Source organism: Lagopus leucura, unplaced genomic scaffold (assembly GCF_019238085.1).
Source record: "Lagopus leucura isolate 7727_CA_CO unplaced genomic scaffold, USGS_WTPT01 Super-Scaffold_100027, whole genome shotgun sequence".
In the NCBI taxonomy this organism is placed as follows: Eukaryota; Metazoa; Chordata; class Aves; order Galliformes; family Phasianidae; genus Lagopus; species Lagopus leucura.
This window is the reverse complement of record NW_024962278.1, coordinates 3,989,570-4,012,579: the sequence shown is the minus strand read 5'-3', so window position 1 is coordinate 4,012,579 and position 23,010 is coordinate 3,989,570.

Below are 23,010 nucleotides of genomic sequence, written 5' to 3'. Positions count from 1 at the left end.
AGATCTTTGAAGGTAAAAATAGCAGACCCAAAGGATTGTGCTGAATGAAGCTTCAGAGCTCTTGATGAAGTCTGGATGCCATATTCATGAGCCATTAAATGTTATTGGCATGAGTAACCTTAATCTTAACCATGCACAACTAAAAAGTCTGATCAAACATATGCTGCACTTAGAGTGTGGGATTTTTTCCTGTATTTCTTTTCACTTTTCTGAGTAGTCTGCCATTTTGCTCTGGAACAATCAGGTTTGTATAGAAATGCTATCTTTGCAGAAAAACAGCATAACTTCAATGATACAGAATCACAGATAGGGGTTGGAAAGGACAGTGATCAAGCCCAACACCCTGCTAAAGCAGATTCCCAACAGTATGTCACAGATAGGCATCCAGATGGGTCTTGGATATCTCCAGTATTCCTATTCAAATATTCCTATTCAAAGTAGCTGGGGAAGAAGTGGAAGATAATTGCACAATTAGAGTCACCTTTTAATTTTTTTAGAAGATCTGCCACTGCACTGATTTTCTTGTCTGCAATATTCTTTTGCTAAATTACATGGTTATGAATATTTTAAAAAAATAAATAATATTTTAAACATTTTAGACTATACAGTACAGTAGACTATAGAATGGGTTTAGTATGAGCACTCCACATAATGCTTCAGCAGCATATAGTTAAGTAAGAGCCTCTACTGTATAAAAATGTTACACAAAATTAATGCAATAAAACACTGGGACAAATTATCCTGTCCATGTACAATTAAGAAACAGCAGTCTTCACAGTCTTGAGAATTTTAATTTTTTTAATGAATCCTGTATAAGTGTTGTTAGCTCTACCTGAAGTTGCCTATAAGCATCTTGATTTGTAATAAATATACTTATGTACATAAATGAGAGTAATATTACATTTAACCAGACTCTAACAGAAAAAAATAATAAAGTAAAGGATGATAATGGCAAGTCTATGATAATTTCTGTTTTAGATAGTTAGTTTACTCTTTAAGGTTACTGAATTTTAAGGACATTCAGTTTTTTTGTCCTGTTACAGCGTAGAGCTGTGTACCTGATTCAGGTTTATGAGTGTTATCCATCTCATTTTGAAACAAACTTCAGAAGTGCTTATGGAGGGGGGCTTATGTTCTTTAATATCTTCTTTATCAACAAAGCACTCCTATGCATTCTGAATCGGTTATTATGCAGCAACTCGGGCAAATCCAGTGCCCTGAAGTATCAACATGATCATAAAGAACAAAATCAAGGGTGAATCTTGATTAAAAAAAAAACAAAACAACCCTGTAACTATACACTCATAATATCTCTGAGAGTCTGAGTGCAGACATATTTTAGAAATCATAGGTATAATTCATATTATATTTTTGTTATTTGTTTATGAAGTTCCTTTTAAAGTCATTGTTTCTCCTCAACTACTTTACAATTTAGTCTTTATCATCGTACATTGATATTATTGTCTATTTTGTTTGATGCATACAGAATACATAAACTTTTCTTTGTATCTTATTTTGAGGGTTTTATTTCCTAATCATATTAAAGAGCAATTTTTGTAAGAACAGGTGACAGGTGTGGCAAAACATTCCAGTTCTTTCTAGTCATTTTAAGGTGTCCTGCACATCTAATGTCTGTGTCCTGCTACTCAGAGGGAAGGATGCATGCGATCCCTCGAGTTTTTTAGAGGATTCAGATAGAAAGACCACCCTACTCTCTAGGCGTTGACTTACCTACAACAACTTTTCTACACACCAACTCCTGTCATCAGCCGTTACCATTCATCCTGCTACCTTTAAGCAACTTGGACGTTTTCAGTTAGTATTGGCAAGCATCGCAAGCACAGCTGGCTGATATCAGCTTTCCTGAGAAATTGTTATCACAAGAATAAATGTTAGAAAAATCATAAATGTGGAGGTGGCCATTTTAGAAAGCAGAATGAGAAAAGTTATTTTAATATCTGTTTGTTTTTATTTGTACTTCAGGAAATTCTTGCAGGTTCTCATATGAAGACTGGATTGCATTGTTCATATTGGGAATATCTACAAATAGATTTACATCACAGTCTATTAAATAATGAATCTCAGACCACTTTGCAATTTACTATTTTTAGCCTGTCAATGACAAAGTTCAGTAAAGGACTCCCATAATCAAAGCCTATAATGAAACCTCTGCAGCAGAACTCTCCTGAGGAAAACTGGTTAGCTGAGAACTATGGCAAATGTCAACATGTATTTTTTCAGATAAGAAATCTTTTTTTTGTTGTTGTTGTTGCTCTTTTCCTCTATAACACAAAGCAAAAGTATGCTAGTAAAATATTAAGTCTTAACTGCATAAAAAGCTGAAAATATTTGTTTTGTTAAACAACAGAATTTAACACTTCAGTATAATTCACATACGAGAATGCACTTTGATTGGAAATAGTAAGTAGTAAGCTGCCTCATCTTTCTCTAGTTTTTAAAATGCTGTGTTCTATGGGTAACGTTATCGGGGAGCATTAGGAAATTGATAAATAGTATTCTGAAGCTGATATTTTTATTAGACACGATTGTTGCTTTTCCTAAAAAAAGAGAACTCCTCTAGGGCAAAGACCAGCTTTTCTTTGTTCCATTTAATGAAGTTTAAATGACAGACTCTGAGAAGCCCTTGCTCTTGCTGTTCAGTAGAACACTGAACTGCACTAGGAGCTTTGCAGTGTACAATAACTTCATCTGACCAGCACAAAGTCTGTATGATTTAATGCAGGGGACAGAGGAAAAGAAAAGGAAAGGAATAGATTTCATTTTGGATTGATTCTTTTCTTTTTCTCAACTATGTCTAGTGTGATGAAGAATATTCTGCTCAGTGCTCAAGTAGCGGATCATTCTTGCGACCACACAACATGTAGAAAATGCTATACTGTTCTGATAATTTTCCCAGACACAACTGTGTAATGATTGCACATCTGGAATGGGTGAAAGCATGAGGCAAATACAATTCGAATAAGTTTTTGTTTAATAATTGTATATCGTTGTGTGTGATTGGCTGTGTTATACAAGCATACAAAATGTAAGCAAGCAGGCACATTTAGTCAAAAAAGAGACGTTACTGTGCTGAGTTCCCTCTTTTTCCACAAATTTCAGAAATGCGTTTTTATGATTCCATCCATTATGAATGTTTTCTCTTCCAAGGCATAGCCTTGGAACTAAAAGCGTTGGATACTGTGTTGCATGGAAACTTTAACTCCAGTGGTATATCTGTTTCCCCAAACACACTGTGCTAATGCTGTATGTGACTAAATCTGACTCTTTTCCTACGTTAGAGCTGAAATATTCCCAATATCTGTACTTTTTGGTTCAGGAATGGTGATACATTGTGTTGCTGAGCATCAGCCATGCACACCAGGGCTATGTGAGTGAGCTGCTTGGAATCCATCTCCATCCTTGTGCTCATCTGACCAGTGGAGAATTGGCTGCCTGAAAATTCTTACTTCATCAGAGGAGTTTCAAAGTCAGAATTTGTTGATAAATGGGCACTGCAAATTAAAATTAAATTAAATAAATAAAATTAAATTTAAACTTGTTTAGAACAGATTGCACAAAGTGATGAGTCTACTTTTGTACAAACTCCATTTCAGGAATATATGTGTTAGAATCACAGAACGTATAGGAAGGGACTTGTGTAATGTCAGGGCTTTAATACACAGTTGCGACATTTTTTATCAATCTTAATTGAATTTTTAAAGATACTTTTAAAGATATAAACATACTTAACACATCAACCTATACTTTAAATGCAAGTGATGTAATTCAGGGATTTGCATAGATTCAGTTTCATCACTTTTAAATCAGTGTTTTTATATTGGTTCAACTTCACACATGGACTTAAATTTCTTAGCTCATTTGTACACTATTAATTCACTATAATTTTATAATTTTAATTTAATTATAATTTTAATTCACACTTAATTCACTATAATTTTTCAGTTCATGGATAATATCTTTCAAAAAGACTGTCTTTGATTACAGAAGAGGTCAGTTCTTCCAGTCTTATTTAGCCAGACAGTCTTTCAGATTACAACTTGGTAATGTATTGAGCATCGGCCTGGATTCAGGCTTAAACTGATCTTGCTGTCTCTGTTTCGTGACAACAAACCATTGCTCAGATTCTTGATTTTTGTTTTTTTCATTAAGAATGAAAACTCTGATGTCATTTTGGCAGGAGTCAAAACACATGCCTGTCTGTAGGACAGCTGGAATTGTGTATGCTGTGCCTCCAAGTACCCTAACCTATCTCCTTTGTAGAAAACAAAAATGACATAGAGAATGAGGCTGTGTAACTTCTCAATTCCTTGCTGGCACATTAACACTTTGGAATAGATTAACTTTATTTCTTCCTCAATAAAATGGGAATTATGCTATTTACCTTCAAAGAGAATTGTGAGCTTAACTTCACTAAAGGTTTTAGGTGCACAGTAAATTTAATGCAGGGGGTTGTATAAATGTCCAGGAAAGAATCAGTGAAATCAATCTATTAGGACATACTTAACAGTAGCTTACAATGGATAATTATCTATTGCTTCACTGCTACTGGGCAATTATATTGCCAGTAAACTAAATTACTCCATCTGTGGGCTATGTGTCTCTAGGATATTCAGCTAATTACATTACAGTGTATTTTTACTCATGTGAAGCAGAAATATTGAGCTGCTACAAGATTGAATAGTGAATGTGGAGGTGTGGTAGAGATACAGCTCATTGTAAAATGCTCTCATTCATCACTCAATCTTGTCTCTCTTACCTGAGGCTCTGAATGACTTAAACACCATTCTGGGAACTTTATTATACACTTTGCTATAACAGAAGGAGAGTTGGGATTGTCTCCTTCTAGATGAGCATTTTGGATCATTTTGCATGTCTGGGTCCTGCCTGAGCAAGCAGTGTGTGAGACAGAGCTTTATGAAGCAGCAAGAAGTGGGTATATAGCAATAACTGTATCCTTCGCATTCTGATAGCAAAGAAGAAAAATAAAATTGTTTTGTCTTAAAATTCTTGGAAGTGAATATTCAACAACAATTGCATAACCCAGACTTCAGGCTTCCAAAATGTTTACTGTACTTCGAATGTGCAACAGTGTAGAGGTAATTAAAACAGTCAGAAGAAAATTCCTGACAAGTTGACATTTTCATAACAAATAAAGAATCTCCAGATATTTATAACTTTCTGTCAAGGACAATTTATACTGCATGTCATATTACAATATTTAATTTGTTTTTGTTGTCATAATGTATTAGCTTTAAAAGACTTTTAATATTTCAGCATCTGCTTCATTGCCCAATCAGTACTGAAAAAAACATTCAATAGTGAGTGTGCACAATATGCTAAGCATGTCCTTTGGATTACTCACCAGCTACCTGTAGGTATCTTACTTGTACACAAAGTTAGCTTCTGTAGCAGAACCTGTTTGAATGGAATCTGGAGCAACAGAGCAGGAAACCAGCAGGTTTCACTGCTGCTAGTAGTCATGCCTAGTATCGATCTCGTGTCAGTGTTTCTACTGGCATAAGTTCTGGTATGTATTGTTAGGTGTATCGTGTTATTCTGAATGAGCAAAGGGGCAGAACTTCTCTTTCAGGGAAAATGATTCCCTAAATAGCCATGAATCAAGCCTGAATCACGGTCTTCTGTACACCTACTCTACAAATGGCATATTGTGTATACGTATAGGTCGTTCCAAAACTAATGCCTCCTGTTGAAACTGCTGAAACAGCACCCACTGCTTTACTGGGCTCACATCCACTGTTTGGTTTTCATAAATGTTCAGTAGATGTCAGTTAATATCAATGGGTGCCATTTTTTCTGTGTGGAGAAATTCATTTCCACACTTTTGTTTTATACATACTTTCACATCTGATGCCATTTTGTCAGACTGTCCCTTTGTTGCCATCTGTCACACGGCAACACAATGTGATGGAATATTTCCGGGACATTTCAACCTCTACTGCTATCCCATCAACATCCACTTCTGATGTCACGGGTCGACATAATAAAATAGGAGGCATTACTTTCAGAGCATCCCTCTTAGTTTGCAGTTCTCCCTTGTATCAGAAATCCAGGGAATTAAAATTGCTATCTGTAGCTCACTTTTAAGAAACATCTGAGCGAGACTTACTCATTTGAACAGATGCAAGCTTCAGGCTCAGAATTTTGTTGTTGTATATGACTCGGTCATTACAGATATCTTAATTATTTAGAGAGTTCAATTAGAACATAATTTCTGTTGTAGATTAGATCTCCTTGTGATGGTTGTGAAATAGTCCATTTTATTCAATAATAAAAAAAGCTAAATCATTCCAGGACAAGAATAGGATAATAAATATAAGGTCTAATTATGATAGTATTGCTAAGCCTACAGTTTTTTTCAGTCCTCCTCTAATTATCAAAATTTTGCAGCCGTACTGAAAATATGACACCACCGCCTGGATTGATAAATCGGAAATGACAGAATTCAGAACAGTGCTTTGAATCTGTACCAGAGGTTAAAACTATTAACAGTGAAGTAGCTTACTGAAATTAGACTTTGAATTAGAATTTTGAAGCAAATTGATGTCATTGATTTGTATGACAGGCTGTAGTACTCAGCCTTATTGAATGAGAGCGTATCTATACTAAGCAGAGGGTGCTGTCACCTTGATTTTTTTTAAGACAATCCCACTGTTAAATTTTCCACTGTTAAATTTCAATTAAACAATTTTGGTTGGAAAAAATGTTCTATATGTCTTTTATCTATCCTGAGCTTCTGGAAAAACAAACCGGCTTTTCCATATTTGGCATTTATTAATAATAGTTTGAATACCACTGCGCTTTTTAAGCTGAGTGTGGTGGAATTCTCATGTGGGATTATTAAATGAGTCGATTTGCATTCTAATGAGAACAAATGTTTGGGATTGCATTGTTAAAATGCTAAAACGGTGTGTGTATAATTATTTTGCAGCTTAGATTCGCAGAACTCATTTCCCCAAACTCTTTTTTTTTTAATAACTAAAGAGACAGAGCATACTGACGGCTGGAGGGGAGGTGATTAGGGTAATTTAAACTGTTCACAAATGACTTTGCTACTGAATGAAAGCATTTCTTTGGCTTTGCTGTGTTCCTTTCATTATCTTTAAGCGGCTGCAGTGTTGAGTCCCATAAGAAGTCTCACCAAGCTCTCTTTCCTTGTACTATTTCTCATTTGTATTGATTAATCATTTTGTAATTCCATTCTAGGTTGCCTTGCTCATCTTTAAGGCATGTGCTGCCTTTTCTTTGCTTGTCTATCCTGTAACGGTTATGTTGTCTCGTCTAATACCTTAGCTTTATCACTGCAAGTCAAGCTTTAAAACATTAATCCCTTCATGCTTTAATTTCATATTCTATTACCAGAATGAATGCAAATACTGTTTCCTTTTTGCTCCTTTTTAATCATCTTCACTACAGCTTTTGCAAATGGTCCAGGAGTAAAGTAAGCTTTTTATTACAGTCAAAGTCAAAGATTTGTTCAGCTACACTTTTCATATATTTTTCTACAACTGTTGCCAAACAAGAATTGTTTACTGCAGGCTTCTGAGATGTTCTGCTGCCTTTCTATTCCCCATTTCAGGCACTGCATAGCAGCATTGTTTAAAATACTGCTTTCCTTAAAAAACTGTGTGTTGCTGAAGGTAAATTACCATGAGTTACTGTAGGGAGGTTTAAATAAAACCTTGTCTTTCCCCTCACTGTATCGTCTTGTCATAAGCAATTGTGGCTGTGAGGTGTGGATGGGGGTTGCTTTTTAGCTCACTATGTGAACCACCAGGCATCGCTCTAGCATTGTAAACTTATGTAAAATTTATGGAGAGGCATTAGCAGCCCCATAGTTAAGCTCAGGTTATGTTCTTTAAGCAGGTTTTAAATCCCTGGGATTGACACAAACTTCTTCCTAAGATCCATCAGAAAACTTGCACCAGTTTCAGTAGGAAGAATACATGTAGAATTTGCGAGCTAAAAGATCATACTGTCTGGCTACTGCTCAGAGTTCTAAGTAATTTACAGTCCTCCTTCAGGTTTTATTTTGCTTTCATGTCCTGAGCCTTAATCAATGATACAGGATCTGCTCTTTTAAAGCATAGTCTTAGTTCTATTTCAATGAATATTTTTCTTTTTTGTTATCAACAGCATATTTTGGCAAAGAAATCAAAAGTCTCAATCTCTCCCAGTGAAGATGAGAGGTGTTGCCAATACTAAGTGTGGCATCAGGAGGCGAAGTGCTGCATATCAATCCTTGTTAACACTCAGGAAGGACAAAAACATTCCTTTTCCTTCCCACTATCTACTCCATTGTTGCTTGTGTAATGTCTTTGAGTTAGACAAATTGCATTGTAGCAGCAGACTTCTTTTCTGCAGAACTTTGTTGTGCTTCCCATTCTCCCTCCCATAAACCTTGCGATCCTAATGACCTATAGGTTGGATAGATCTGTTAGAACCTGTGCCTGCATTAACTTCTGTGAAGGCAGTTAATATAGACACTGCCTCTTTCTCTAGAAACCTGAGAATATGCTCTACACACTATGTTCCACTGTGCATGATCTGCCCTTTTCTATGCAATCAAAACTAGACATGAGGTTAAGGTGTTCTGGTCCTTCCTTCTAATACTATCATCACCAAAACAATTTCTATTGTAGAAGTCTGGTTTCTTTCAGAACCAGTAATAAGATTTTGAAGACATTTAAAGCAAAATAACGTGTATAACACAGCAGTATATGTTCATCATCATGGACATCATGGCCCTCAAAAATAATTTTGTTTTATCCCTCCACAACTTGCCGAACACTTTCAGCTCCTCATGAATTACATGACCATTATCAAATCTTCGTGGTCAAGTTCACTATATTCCATCTTACAGAAACATATTACCTTATGTGTTTCTGCAAAACTACTTAATGAAAAATTATAAATGTATCTGCTAAGTAATAGAAGTTATAGCTCTGTTTTGTATGTACTTATGGCATCATAAAGCCATTAATCATTATTAAGTCACAAAGCTCATCCACACATATCTAGAGCTTAATTGAGAGCTGCTCTCTCTAAAACTGCCAATTAATTATCAGAAGCACAAATACCTCTCCTCCCACAATCTGTTAAGTCATTGGTTATCACATTTTATTCTTTTCATACATTCAAAGCATCCTTTTAAATATCGTACATTTCAGGCTTTCCATGGAGATTTTGAGTTCAGATTTACAGGAAAAGAGCAATTGAATTTCACAAGCCTTGTTTTGTAATATTTATTAACAGTTAGGTTGGCATTTAGACCCCCAGTGTTTTGGGCTGCATCAGGGTTACTGCTGAACCCAGGATAAGTTCAGCATTCATTGCACAGCCTTTCACTCCATCTATTCCAGCAGTTTCTGGTTTAATTGTGTCTAGTCAGAAATTATGTCCTTTCCTTCCATTTCCGTTCTCTGCACAGAGACTGCTGGCTGCCCAGATGCTAAACATTATCAATTTTTTACCACGGGAAAATTTAGGAAAGTTCTGTTGCCGTTGATTAGATCTCCGAATGCCTGGAGTGAGCCTTCCACGAACAGAGCGCACACATACAGCATGTACTGCTCGAGAGTGAGATGTGGGCTAGAAGAAAAACAGAAATTCTTCGACAAATTCTTGTGAGTTTTATGCCTGGCACTTAATTTTCATGGAATTTTTCAGTTTCAGTGCACTTAGTTTTAACAGCTGATGGATGTCAGCTTCTAGTTCATTCTGGAACTGTGGCAGCACCAATCCCTGGTTTTCACCCACATTTCGTATTTACATTAATTACATTTCATGTTGCATTGAATGCTAATTGACGGCAAACTGACCTAGCTGAAGCGTCCCTTGTAGGGTGCAGGCAGCCAGGGGCGGCAGCACGCGGTGAGGGCGGGCACCTCCCCCAGCCCCAGCGAGGCACAAGCGGGCCGGGGCCGCCACTGCAGCTGGGGATTCTAGGGCGGCTGTGAGGGTTGTGAAGGAGGAGAGAATCGACGCGAAAAGGTTGGAGATCGGCATGGAAGCAAGGTAAAGCATTGCAGGGAAGCTTTTGAACTAGTGGCGTGAGGGAGAAGACGGGCGTGTGCCGGTACCCTGAGAGGGGCTTCTGAGATAAGGTGGCTACGGGGAAGGAGATGCGGGGCGCGGGTCCTCGCCGCCCTCGTGACGGCTCGCGCTCATGGCCCGCTCGTGCTGTGGTGGGAGGCGCTTGGTAGGGAGCTGTGCGCGGTGTGAGGGCGGGGCGGTGCTCCTGCTTTTCGACCGCTTCTGTAAAGGTAAGTGCCGAAATGTAAGCGTAAATATTTGAAAGTATTCTTACTGTGTATGTGCTTAGAGGCTGTACTGATGGCTTGCTTGCTTTTCTTCAATACTAGAAGCTGCTGTTGGCAAATGCAAGTTCTCCTTTGCAGACTGCTGTCACTACATGTGCATATCTTGCAAACATGCCTGTATGCAAAAGTGATGTTTTGGTGTAGTTCATACCTGTTCTTGTCAAATAACTGCTGTGTTGCTGAAGAGGAATGTGTTTGGGTTGTGTTCTGTTCAGTTGTTTCAGATCTCTGCTAGAACAGAGGAACTGCTGGTATTAAGCTTCTTTCTGTTAGCTACTGTGCTGCGTGGATGTGGTGGTAAAAGATAACCCTAGCTCTTTGCAACTGTTACCTTTTATTAAACATCTGCTTTTTTTTGTAGTGTGATGTTCTTTTTTATATCCAAATCTTTTGGTGCCTCTAACGTTTTCTGTACAATAAACACTTATTTCCATTTTGCTTTTTTCTTCTAACTTTGACTAGAATAATAATGGAAGACAGCCTGATATACTTATTGTCCTTTATTTTGATCTGTTCTCTAACAGCACAACAGCTTATCCATCCTGGTCATGGAGGTGGTGGCTCATAGATCCATCATTCCTGTCTATGAGCTTGAATGATTGAAATGTGGAAAAATATGGATATGTATACTTATTTTTCGAAATAGAAGGTAGGCAATGATCCATTTAGAAACGTGTAGATTAGACTGGAAAGAAATCAAGTATTGTAGTTGGTCAGTGGGTGAATTTGAGAGATCCAAAACCCTAATACTTTTGCAGCTAGATGTATGATTTTTGCAAGGGTAGAGATGGATGGCTGGTTGCAATTTTAATCTACTAGCATACTAGAAAAACATTGTAGGAGCCTGTTCAGCATGTTAACTAGATGCAATTATTTCTATTTGCATGTTTCCATGTAGATGCATTTTAATTTCTTGATGTGTAGACCAGGAGTGTTCTCACTCAAGAGTGTGAAGCCTGTTAGACACTTGAAAAGGATCATCTTGTTAATATAAAATCAAATAAGTAAGCTCGCAAGCTGTTGGTCTTGACAGTACTCAGTGGAAAAATGAAATAATTTATCTGTGCATCTGCCTTTTATTTCCTCTCTTGCTCCTCATTACTGTTTTCCTAAGAGGTCTGGAGATGTTTGAGACCCATCTGGATGCTTACCTGTGCAATGTGGTCTAGGAAGCTTGTTTTGGCAGGGGGTTGGACTAGATGATCTCTAGAGGTCCCTTCTAGCCCCTTGCAATTCTCTAAGTCTCACATTGACTCCATGTGGAAGTATGCACTGTCACAGACTGGGGGGGCTAGGATAAAACTGTTTACAATTCAAAAGATGGCATTCCAATCATACTGCTCTTGAGTGCTCTTTCATACTGTATCTATATCTTATATACATATCTAATAGAGATTTAGGCATGGCTTTACTGACTGACACCTATCAATCTTACTGTCAGTCGAAGGATGGTAAATTGTTCTTTGGGCACATAATGTATCTTTTCTTGTAGTTCAGTCATGCCTCTTCTGAAGGGTTATCTTTTAACTGTAAAAAATAAAGGAAATCAGTCTGTTAGCATGCATAGGAAATACTAATGCTATTACTGGCCTTTAAAGTGTTCTTTGCCTTTATGAAAAACAGTTCAAGAGTATCTGCTCCACTATTATGCAGTTTTGTGTTATGTGACATGAATATTGAAGTTAAATTAGAAAATATTTTTTGACAATATCCATGTCCCTAAAATTATGGTATTTCATGGCCAATTTGACATCAGTGATACAAGAATTACTTCATAAAAAAAGTAATTCTCTAACATCTAGTTGTAAGTATTTTTTTTGCTGATATAAAGTAATTATGTAGACTAGTAACTAGCATGTTTTCATTTTCACAAAGGGAATGACAGAAGGGAAAGAAGGAAACAAAACAGTTCTTGAATTCCCACCCCTCCAAATGACCTGTGACTGGTACAACTTCTGTGCTTTCAGACTGTGCAGACTGCTCAGGAGTGTTTCAGTTGTGTTCCTGTGTTTCTGCAAGTGGAAATTCATTGAGGATATAAAATAATGCTGATCTGTAAGCCTGGATTATAAAGCTCTTGGAGCTTAGAAAACAAAAATCAACATGCAGTCTTTATTTCCTATGAGAATACTCAACTGCAAAGTTCTTGTTAGGGGGTAGTGCAGGCTATTAAGTGAATTCATAAAGTGAAACGTATAGTGCCTTGGCTTCATATATACTAATATATTACTGTATATTTGGCAGTGATTATATTCTTTGTTCATTCTAGTTCTGATAGTTCTTCAGGGCAGAAGAGATTGAGGAGCACATTTTCCAGGTTCCTTTCAGATGAAGCGCACCTTGTTGGAGTCCTCTGCCCCTTTTTGTATTTCAGTTCATATAATTCAACTGAGTTAATTTTGAGATTTGCTTTAAAAACAAGAGAATAAAACAACAATAAAAATCACAGCAATTTCCTTTGGCCCAAAATAGTGTTAGTACATAGGGAACTGCTAGGGCTTGAACTGGTGATTGAGCACCTGGTGAAGAGCTGTGGGGGGCCGAGGGAGCACAGGCAAATTGTTTGCAGCTGTGTTCCCCAGGTACAGGGGGGGAGACAGCCTGGGCTCATACATATAAGGGCCAGCCACTGAACAGAAGGTGTTTCTTGGACCTAGGCTGCTTCCTGTGGAGGAGAGCTGTATAGTCAGAAGGTCTCACCAGTTGGTGAGTTCCATTCTTCTTTATGTGACCGTTGGCCTACCTGTGAATGCTTTGCTTGGTATCGCTTAGAACTTGTTAGAAGCAAAGTTTCTTCTTCCTAAGCAGAATGTAAGTCGCTCCTAAAGTAGTGCCTGTATTTATTTCTGTGGCAATTATAACAGATACAAAGTAATACTGTTTGATAAAGCATGTTCTCAGCCACAAAACATTGTTTTGTAACAGTTGCCACAATTAGCCATGTGTTTTTGCTATCAGTAAGAGCCTGCATGCTATACTCATACAAAATCTGTACCAGTGGAGGTGACCCACTGTTTCACAGCTGGTATGAGAGTGTCCTTGTTAGGAGAATGTTGCCCGTGTACTCTATCTTTCATCAGCCTGAACAGGTGGAAGTCAGAAGGTGCCAACTGTGGACTTTGTGGTCATCAAAATGGAATTATTCTTGTCAATTTAGTTCCCCAATCCTGACTCCAAAAATGGGGTAGTATCACTTATCCTGTGGGTGTCTTCCATTCCTTTGAAGTTATGTCATTTATTCAGCTCGATCTGCCCCTTTTCCTGGCACAAAATGCCTGTTCCTGTGAGTGACTGAGATGTCCATATCCCATGCTTATCTCTTTAACTTTTTGTTTTTACTCTAGTCATCGGGCATCACAGAAAAATAGGGTCTTAATTTAAAAACTGTCTAGTAGTATTCATTCACGACCACCTTTATATTACGATAAATGTGATAGAACTACGTTCTGTTTTAGAACTGTAAAAAGCAGTACATGGGAAATTAGCTTTTATTATGAATAATGTAGAGTATTAGGAATATTTGTGGCGAACTATGCCTTTTACAGGGCTTTTCAAGATATAGGATGTTGATAGAGTGAAACAGTGATATTCAACATATTTAATATGTTGAAGGTATAACAGTCAAAGAATTATTATTAATGTAGATTTAACTGATAACAGGAAAAATATTGAGAAGTTGTTTCAGAAGTAATGTTAAAATTATTTTGCACTACAAACGTGCTACTGCCTGCTACTTCTTCTGGTGGTGTGCCCAGGCCTTCCCTGGTCCTCTGGGTACTGAGGCTTCAGCGTGGTGTGTTTGTTCAGAGGGATATGTTGGCAAATCATCAGCACTGAGAAGTCTTTACCAGAAGGAAGATAATGATCATCATTTTGTCTTCCTCACTCTGACATTTTACATGTGGTCTTTTTAAGCTTGCTAACATGCTCAGGTTACAGAATGTCATCATCTTCATACAACTTAAAAATCACATTGCCTTTAACATAGGAAAGGAGAAATATTTACTGGTTTGATGTTTCCATAGCTACAGCAAAACCAACTTAGACTTAGTGAGTGCCAGCAGAGGTGTTTCCTGAAAGGGGCTGTGTGGCTTGGAAGCTTTTACCATGTGAGTTAATTACATGTTACAGAGCAGAGGTTGTGATTTGCTTTGTGGTATGAGGAGTGCAGACAACAGGATTTGACAGAGGTGAGGCTTACATCATTGGATTCACCTCCTGTCCAGCTGACGCCAGGGCATAGCTGGGTGAAGGCAGTAAGGAGCTGTTGCAGGTGAACTTCCCAAACAAAGCTCAGAAACTGTTGAACTTGGATTATGCCTTGTGTTCTTGTTCCAGTGAGTTCTCAGGGTCTCCTGTCTCTCCAGTTGCCATTTATTCAGGGGCCATTTATTTAATCCCTGCCATTAACAACTGTCCTGTTAACTTCAGAGACTGTTTGGTGATCATGTGTATACATAGCTGCATAAAAAGAAATTATGTGTGCCTCCCCCAACTGATGATGATCTTTAACATTCTCATTTTCTTATGTTTATCTGATATAAAATTCAAGGTGTTTGTTTGTTAAACACACATCTGCATTTTCCATGTTAGAAAGTTTGGAATCTTAGCTTGCGCTAAAAAAGGATGATAAAATTATTGAAACTTCTGTTTATTAATACAGTCTTTCTAGTTAGAATAAAGAAAGTTGCGTCAAACGGGTAAAATGCTGGCTCTTTATATACATATATATATATATATATATATATGTATATGTATAAATATATTTATATAATATATAAATAAATATATAATCCTTGCTGGTGTAGTGAAATAAACTGGGGGGACGGGGGGAGAATGGAGGAGAAAAAAATAATTACAGATTTTGTTTTTTCTAAGGCAACAGTTTTCATTGTTGTTAGCTCTGAACACCATATTTTTCTGAATATGCATCACATGCGTTTTGGATTATTTAATTTAACTTCTTTCCAGATGAACTAGCTTTATTAAATGCTTGCCATGGATGAGCAACCAAAGTTTGTGCAGACTATAAATATCTATGATTAGTCTTATACAGCACTTTTAAAATCTAAGTTTTAGCAATTATATACAATATTTTTATGCACGTTTGGTAAAGGGGGGAGCCAGAGGTGGGGGAAGATAGTTTAAAATCTGTTAGCAGAGCACCAAGTACAAAAAAAAAAAACCCTGCAGCTTTCACATTGTCCCCAGCATATGCACAAATGAAACAATCCCCAGAGATGCTGGCTACTTCATGTTAGTTTACATTGGCCAGTAATTAAGTGCACTTCATTTAAAGCTGGCTTGATGAAGTCTGAGTGTAAGTGACGTGGCTGCATGCATGTGGTCATATTTATTGTAGCTTGAAAGTTACTGTGGTTTCAGACCTCTTCATGCCATGAGCTATACTTTTGTTTTCTGTGTTGATAAAATAAAAATTATATGAATTTTCTGGATGCGTTGTGGTTTTATATTTGTTGTTTTCTTGCATTTTTAGCAATAGATGCATAATGATTTTATTTGAAGGTATGCTGCATTCTCGTAGGTGAATTATTGTAGCCGATCACAATTTGCAGTTTTGTTTTCTTGGCTTGTGAGATTCATAATGAGGGCTTAGTAGTTAGGAAGCAATATAGACTTCATTTGTTTATTAAATGCCTTATTATTATTATAGCATTCCTAAAGGGTTTGTCTTCAGTTCCCTAGCTGTGTACTAGTGAATTATGGTGCCATGTCTTCAGTTTCCAATAGTTTCCTGTTGCTTGGTAATCTTAAAGCTTTGAAATACTGACAGAAATGGCAGCCAATTGAAAACGCTCAGTAAGAGCAGAAATACTTGGTATGGTGGTATCAGTGATGTTGCTCAGATAAATTAGGGCATCTGTGTTACTAGTCAAGTGAACCTTAACATCTAAATATCTTTAGGGGTAAAGCTACAAGCTGCATTAGTCTTGTGAATTTTTTCAGGCAGTGTCTTCTGTTTTGGAACATGTTGGATTTAATCACAGATCTAGAGATGAAATGTTCTGCAGAGCCCTGAAGTTTGCCCTTTCTCTCTTGTGAAGAAGTGAAATGGGTCCATCTCAACTTCTCCCTTAGATTTAGGTATGCCAAAATGATTGTCTTGTATGACTCTAAAACTGAATCAAACAGTGAATAATCCCAAACAGACTTGATGTTTCTTCCAACATGAACATAAATAAGGAAAAACCCAGTATACTGGAAAGTGTCCCTCATGTAAGGCATAAAAGGGCAGTGAGCAGAACCAGTAAAAAGTTATAATGTTTAGAAAGATGAACTTGACAGGTGTATGTTCTGTAGCATTGGTTCATTGTGCAGAGATTGTGTTTTACCCTTCTTAAAAATCACTTACTAGTAAAGATGATTTGCAGACTTTTACGGAAGACAAGAGTTGAATAGTGCTTTATTAATATGTAGAAATAACAAATTAACAAGCTGTACATCATCAAATAGGTTGGGGTTTGCTTTATGCATTGAGAGAGCATGCCTGAAGTTCCCACTTGATCAATTGTTGTCTTAAGTCTTAAACATTCTAAAAGCATCTCAATGAGATTTAAAATAATTGATGTTGATTATCTCATTTTAAGGTGTTTTTATCTGGGATTTTTATTTAGATATTGAAACAAATGCCACATATACTACAGCAACTGTATTGATTACTTCGTTTTGATTTATGCGTTGGTATTTTTAATCTGAGTCTTGAACGGGCATTTTGAAGCTCTAATTAACGTTTGTGTTCTGACAAACTGAAACTGACTTTTCTATTAAGGAGTTGTAATTTCAAGTCTGAGATGAGTGGACTTGCAGGCTGAGTATGATGCAAGGCTTAGACTTTAATTTTGTTTGAGATTTAATTACAATAAATATTGCCTGAGGAAAACCTTTAAGATGAATGTCTGACTTCAAACATAACCTCTCTGAATCTTTAACATGCTTTAAGTGCATAGCTACAATGTTAGGTTATTTCTGTTTTGTAATGTAGAAATGTAGGAGGCTGTAGGGAGAAAAACTTACATAAAAACATGAGCCACATGCATCTTCAACCCAATGCTGGATAAAATCACTGTCATGCGTTACCCAGCACTGGATGGTGCTGAAACAAAGCTAACAGATGTCTGTCTAAAACCTACGTCCAAACTGAAAGAATAATAATAATTAAAAACAAAAACAAAACAAACAAACAAAAAACCAGGAAGGAAAAACAATGGTTCTATTGCTTGCTAAGGAAAGAGGATGAGAGCATGGCCACATGGTATCGCTTTCTTAGTATGAGATAGTCATCAATTTCCAGTACACCTGAGGGAATTTTGACTAAAATTTTAGTTGCAATTTTTTTTTCTGTCTGTTGGTAGTCTTTGCTTCTTCTTTTAGAAGTACAGAGGCAGTTATGTATGTGACTGTTCCACTACAATTCACTTACTGTTTCTACAAGTTTAAGAGTTACTTCAGCCGTATGATTGTGCAGTAATTGTAGCCCCTAATCATGCAATATGTATGCATCTTTGAACTTGTATAGATACTTTCCTTGCACAATTTCTTGTGACTTTTTTGTCGTGCCTTTTTTTTTTTTTTTTTTTTTTTTTTAACAATTAAGAAAGCAACTATTCTTGGAGGTGGTAAAGAATAATAAGAGAATCCTTTTGAGCTTTGAAGGAGGACCTTGTATGACCAAGCTGTGCTGGTGTTTCAGGTACATGAGCTACCTTTGGGAAGTGCTTTGAGTTTTACCCACTGCAGGAGAAGTTTCACCTTGGACATGTCAAGTGTACTGACTTTTTTAATAGCTGACTGTAGTTGCAGTACCTCAGCTTTGTTCTTGTAACAGAAGAACTGGTTGATGAAGGACAACTGAAGGTTGTCCTTCAGTTCCTACATAGCAATTCGTCTGAAAGTACAACTTCGCGTTTATTGGGTGTTGGGATAGCTGCATGAAGAGGGTGTTGAATAGCATATGTATTTCAGACTTAATAAGTATCTTCATTCAAGTCCTGCATGAATGTCAGAATCAATATGAACTCCTTTAAAGCTAAAATGGTGGGCATGTGAGTATTTTTAGCTGTATCTGAAACAAATTGGAGAGATAATTCAATAGCTGATGTAGTTTAATTTTAAAAGTAAGAACTTTATCTCTGTATACCTTGCTAATGCATTCACCAAAACTTCTTCCTGCCCAGCCTCTCACAAAAATGAAGTACTCCTTCCCAAACCTTTCTTACCCTATAATTGCACTCTGTGATCTCATTAACTGAGTGAGGCTGATGCCCTGTGGGACAATCTTGTGTAATCATGTAATTAAAAATGCATAATAAACCACATAAACAAGGGAACAGAATTGAGGCTGCTCTGAAATGTCTAATCCGGTTCCTCCCTTACCACCCTGCCTGTCTTTGATATTTTCACAAATAGGGTTGCAGGTGTGTGTTTTTGTTTGTTTTTTTCTACTTTTTCCAAGCTTTATCATATATCATTAAAGCGTAAACCTTCTGTAGTTCACCATGGTTCCCTAATGTGGTGTAGGCATCAAATACATTGTCAAACAGCATGAGAAAACTGCTATTTGTCTTATATTGCATCAAAGATATCTGAAGGATGTAGGTGCATTTTGCAAAGGCAGCTCCATTCTATAAGCTGGAGTAAATATTTAATGGATCTTTTGAGAGATAATGATTTGAGATTCAATTATGTAATATTAGAACATTTGACTCTACTGCCAGATCCCATAAACTCTGTGGGCCTGTTAAGCAAGGAAGTGTTAGGGAATGGTTGTTGGTTATGACTGGAATGTAAGTAAACAGACAGCTTCATTTTAAGCAAATAATCTTTTTCAAATATGAGCAAGGCATGATATCTGGAACCTTAATGAAGGGTGTAACCACCTTTGTGCTGTATTTTGGATAGCATTTAAAATTTTTTTTACTGTGTCCCTGGATGAGAATGCTATTCGTTTGTGTGGCTGAGCAAAAGGCAGTGCAAGAGGCCTCTGCTAAATCTGCCAAGCACCATTACGACCAGTGAATAACTTGTTTTATAATGGAAGCTGCTAGGAAGGATGTAGATGTATATAAAATGCCCTCATAAATGGGGAGGGACATACAGCCACCTAATTTATCATGCTGGCCCACACTACCCTGTTGGGTACAGTGCAATAACCCAGTTTATAGACTGAAACAGCTCATTTTGACCTATTGTGTCACTCTGTATCTGGAAAATTATGGCTCATGTCAAGAAACAAAAATGTGCCAGTACTTGAAAGCTTTTTCTCATCAATGAAAGTAAGACTGGATGGAGAATCTCTGGCATTTATCTCAGAATAAAGTTGCATAGTAAAGTTCTTTACACAGAGAGTGGTGAGGTGCTGGCCCAGGTTGCCCAGAGAGGCTGTGGATGCTCCATTCCTGGAGGTGTTCAAGGCCAAGTTGGATGTGGCCCTGGGCAGCCTGGTCTGGTATTAAATGGGGAGGTTGGTGGCTCTGCATGTGGCAAGGAGGCTGGCAATTCATCATCCTAGAGGTCCCTTCCAATCCTGGCCATTCTGTGCAGTAGGGTACCATATCCATATCACTGTTTATCCGCTAGTTTCTGCTAGGTGGCAAAACCTAGAATATATTTTGCCAGGAACCAGAGTCTAGGGTGCTCCTGAGTTTACAGGCTGTTTTTTTTAATCCCCTTATAAATAGAGCACTCATTTGCATTACCATCTAGTTTTCTAAATGTCATTTTTTAAATATGAATTTATTAAATGTCAGTTGAGCAGGATAATTTGAATAGTTATTTTCACCTACCATTATTTTGTTGCTCCTACCCTGGAGTTAAGGGCATATTTAACTGATGATTACTTAGATTACTGATTGGAATCTTTGGTGATGTAAAAGCAAGCATGTTGGGATTTCTTTTATTTGTGTTTTCACGTGTCTGATTTTAGTTTTCCTCCCTTAGAAGTGAATCCAGACAATAGAATATAATTGCAAAATCGCAGCAGAAATCGCACTTTATTGAGAGGCATTTTGTCTTATGCAGAAGATAACTCCTGCCTTCTTTCCACCTCAAGCTGGATCTTAGCAACCTTGAGATTTCTCTTAATATAGAATTATCAGAAAATTTCCGTAGAAGTCTCAATTAATTGCTGCTACAATTGTCATTACCAAATTAACAATCTTCTGCAATATCTGAATCTCTAATTAATGTTGTAGCATATGTGCATTAATCTGTCTTGTACTTCTGCTCTCTAATGAGACAGATAGTTACAATGCTTTCTTAAAAAAGAGTGGCTGTGCATGATGTTATCAGCTAATCAATAAGGTAGTGGTAGCTTTTGTCATCCCCTGTGCTTCGGATATTTCATTTCATTGCTTTTATTCATCGTACTTTTAGATCCAAATACCAGGGGCTCAATATAGATTTGAAATTTGCACTCGTCTGTTAGTATATAAGCACACCAGTCAATGTGACTTGATAGCGTTTTTCTTTTGTAAATGTATAAAGGTAGTAATAAAGCAGGATATTCTGTAAATTTGGAAACCCGAATGTGATTCACAATGTTCTGTTTATAGTGACATCTAGTGGTGCAAGGTTCTGCTGATCGAGTAGAAGAACATAGCACAATTGTGCTGAAGTACATTAGAAATAAAATGTTGCATGAAAATTAATGAATTAACCCTCTGATGATGGGAAATAGTGCTGACCTTAGGGCTATGCATGAGTATACAGAAGAATTGTCTTGAAAATGCTTTGCAAAAGAGTACTTCTGTTTGTATCCATGTTGCATATTAATCATATGTGTTTGGTTTTTTTTTCACCAGGAATCTTTCTGATCTGCCTTTTCAGTAAGGGAAAAGTAAGAAGGCAGCACTGCTTGTCAGTCGAGGCAAAAGATGTGCTGTTCTGTATGGAGGGCAATGGGAGTGCATATTAATGCCTCTTATCTATGTCAGCAAATGGGATTAAACGAAACTTGACCAAAAGATGAACTACTCTGCTTGCTTTCTTCTAAGTCACTAAAATGCTCTACTGCTGTGTTCAAGCTTGTCTTGAAAACAGTGTACCATTTGGTGAACTTAAAATGGGGGTGGGGGGAGAGGAGAAACAAGTAAATGCTTATAGGGAAAATATTGGTTGCTGTAGCCTTGTTCTAGTGAACTGAAGGCTGCAGGTCATGACCATGATGATCTCTTGGAAACAGTGTTATGTAAAGATCAGGTTTTAGCAGTAAAGATGTTTTCCAGTTCATTTCACTTGAGTTTTTGCTGACATGGGTCTAGTGGGGAACAAAAGAGCACAAGCAGGCACTACACATTCAAGAGTTTCTCCCAAGTTCATGAGCTAAACAGCTTATTTCAAACACTGTGAATAGTTATCCATATGTTTTCCCTCAGTGTACCGAAGCAATTTATTTTGACAAGTCAAATAAAACAGATTTTGAAAAAGTCTCTGATTTTCACAGAGTTAACCCAACAATGGAGTTTTTATGCTTGTTTTTACTTACCACCTGGAACTGAGAAATATTTTTGGTTTTGGAAATGATTAATGGATTTGAAGGAAGTACCTTTTTTTTTTTTTAATTTAGGAATGTGGGAGTGGCAAGGGATAAGGACGGTGATAGAGGCATAACAGTGAAGTCAGATCTGCTTTTAGATGAATTCTTGTAAATGGTCCACGCAAGTGGCATTACTTGAAAACTCATTTGTTTGGAAGATCCTTTTACTGTCTTCCCCCAACTTCTTGATTTGTGTGATAAACTGAAAGCTGATGCATGTTTTTCTATGCGCACTGAAGAAGTGAGTAGCATGATCTTTTCTGTCCCTACAAGTACCTTAAAACAACTTTATAGAAAATTAGCTGTGTTCTTGGATTTCTCTGCTAATATTGATCTACATTGATTGTAATTGTTGTTTCCAAAGCTTTTTTTTCCATTTGAAACCACTTGAGATAAATACTGTATTCAGAAGAATAACTTTTTTTTTTTTTTTTTAATCCAAGTTTTTCAGTGGCCCTAAGTGCCTGGAATAACCTAGGATTTGTTTTCCAGGTCTCTGAGAGTTTTATTACAATTGCTTCTGTGCATATATAGCCACAGAAGCAGTGTTATTTTTTGGTGGAAGTTATGGAAAAATGAGATGATGAGATCTAATAGACAGAAACATGAATTTCCTTCTTATTTCCCTGTTATTTTTTTAAATTTTAAATGTATACTGCATCTTAAGTCTGCAAAACTTACAGGCAAGGTGGAAGTGAATTGTGTGGATGCAGAAGAGAAATGTCACTATAAATATTTCATTTTTGTGCACAATTGAATTTACAGTTTCTGCGAAGTTGCACTTTGTTGCCCTCGTTTTTGACATGGTTAACATTGCTTTCCTAAAATAGCTCGTGAAGTCTGACCAATTCTAAAGGCATTGGTTAAGTGAAGCTTTAGTTGGAGTTGAACTTAACTGATCTTCTGGGGTTTTATGTTTTTGCTGTGACTGAAGAGAAGAGCAAGGAAAGACCTGACATCCTTTATTCTTAGATAAGCATTGCTGCTCTTAATGCTATGTTATGTGGTGAAATGCAGTTGAAAACAAATTCAGTCTCTTGAAAGTGCCTGAACCATTTTAGTTTAAAAGTATTTTTGTATTTGTGAAAGATTTTG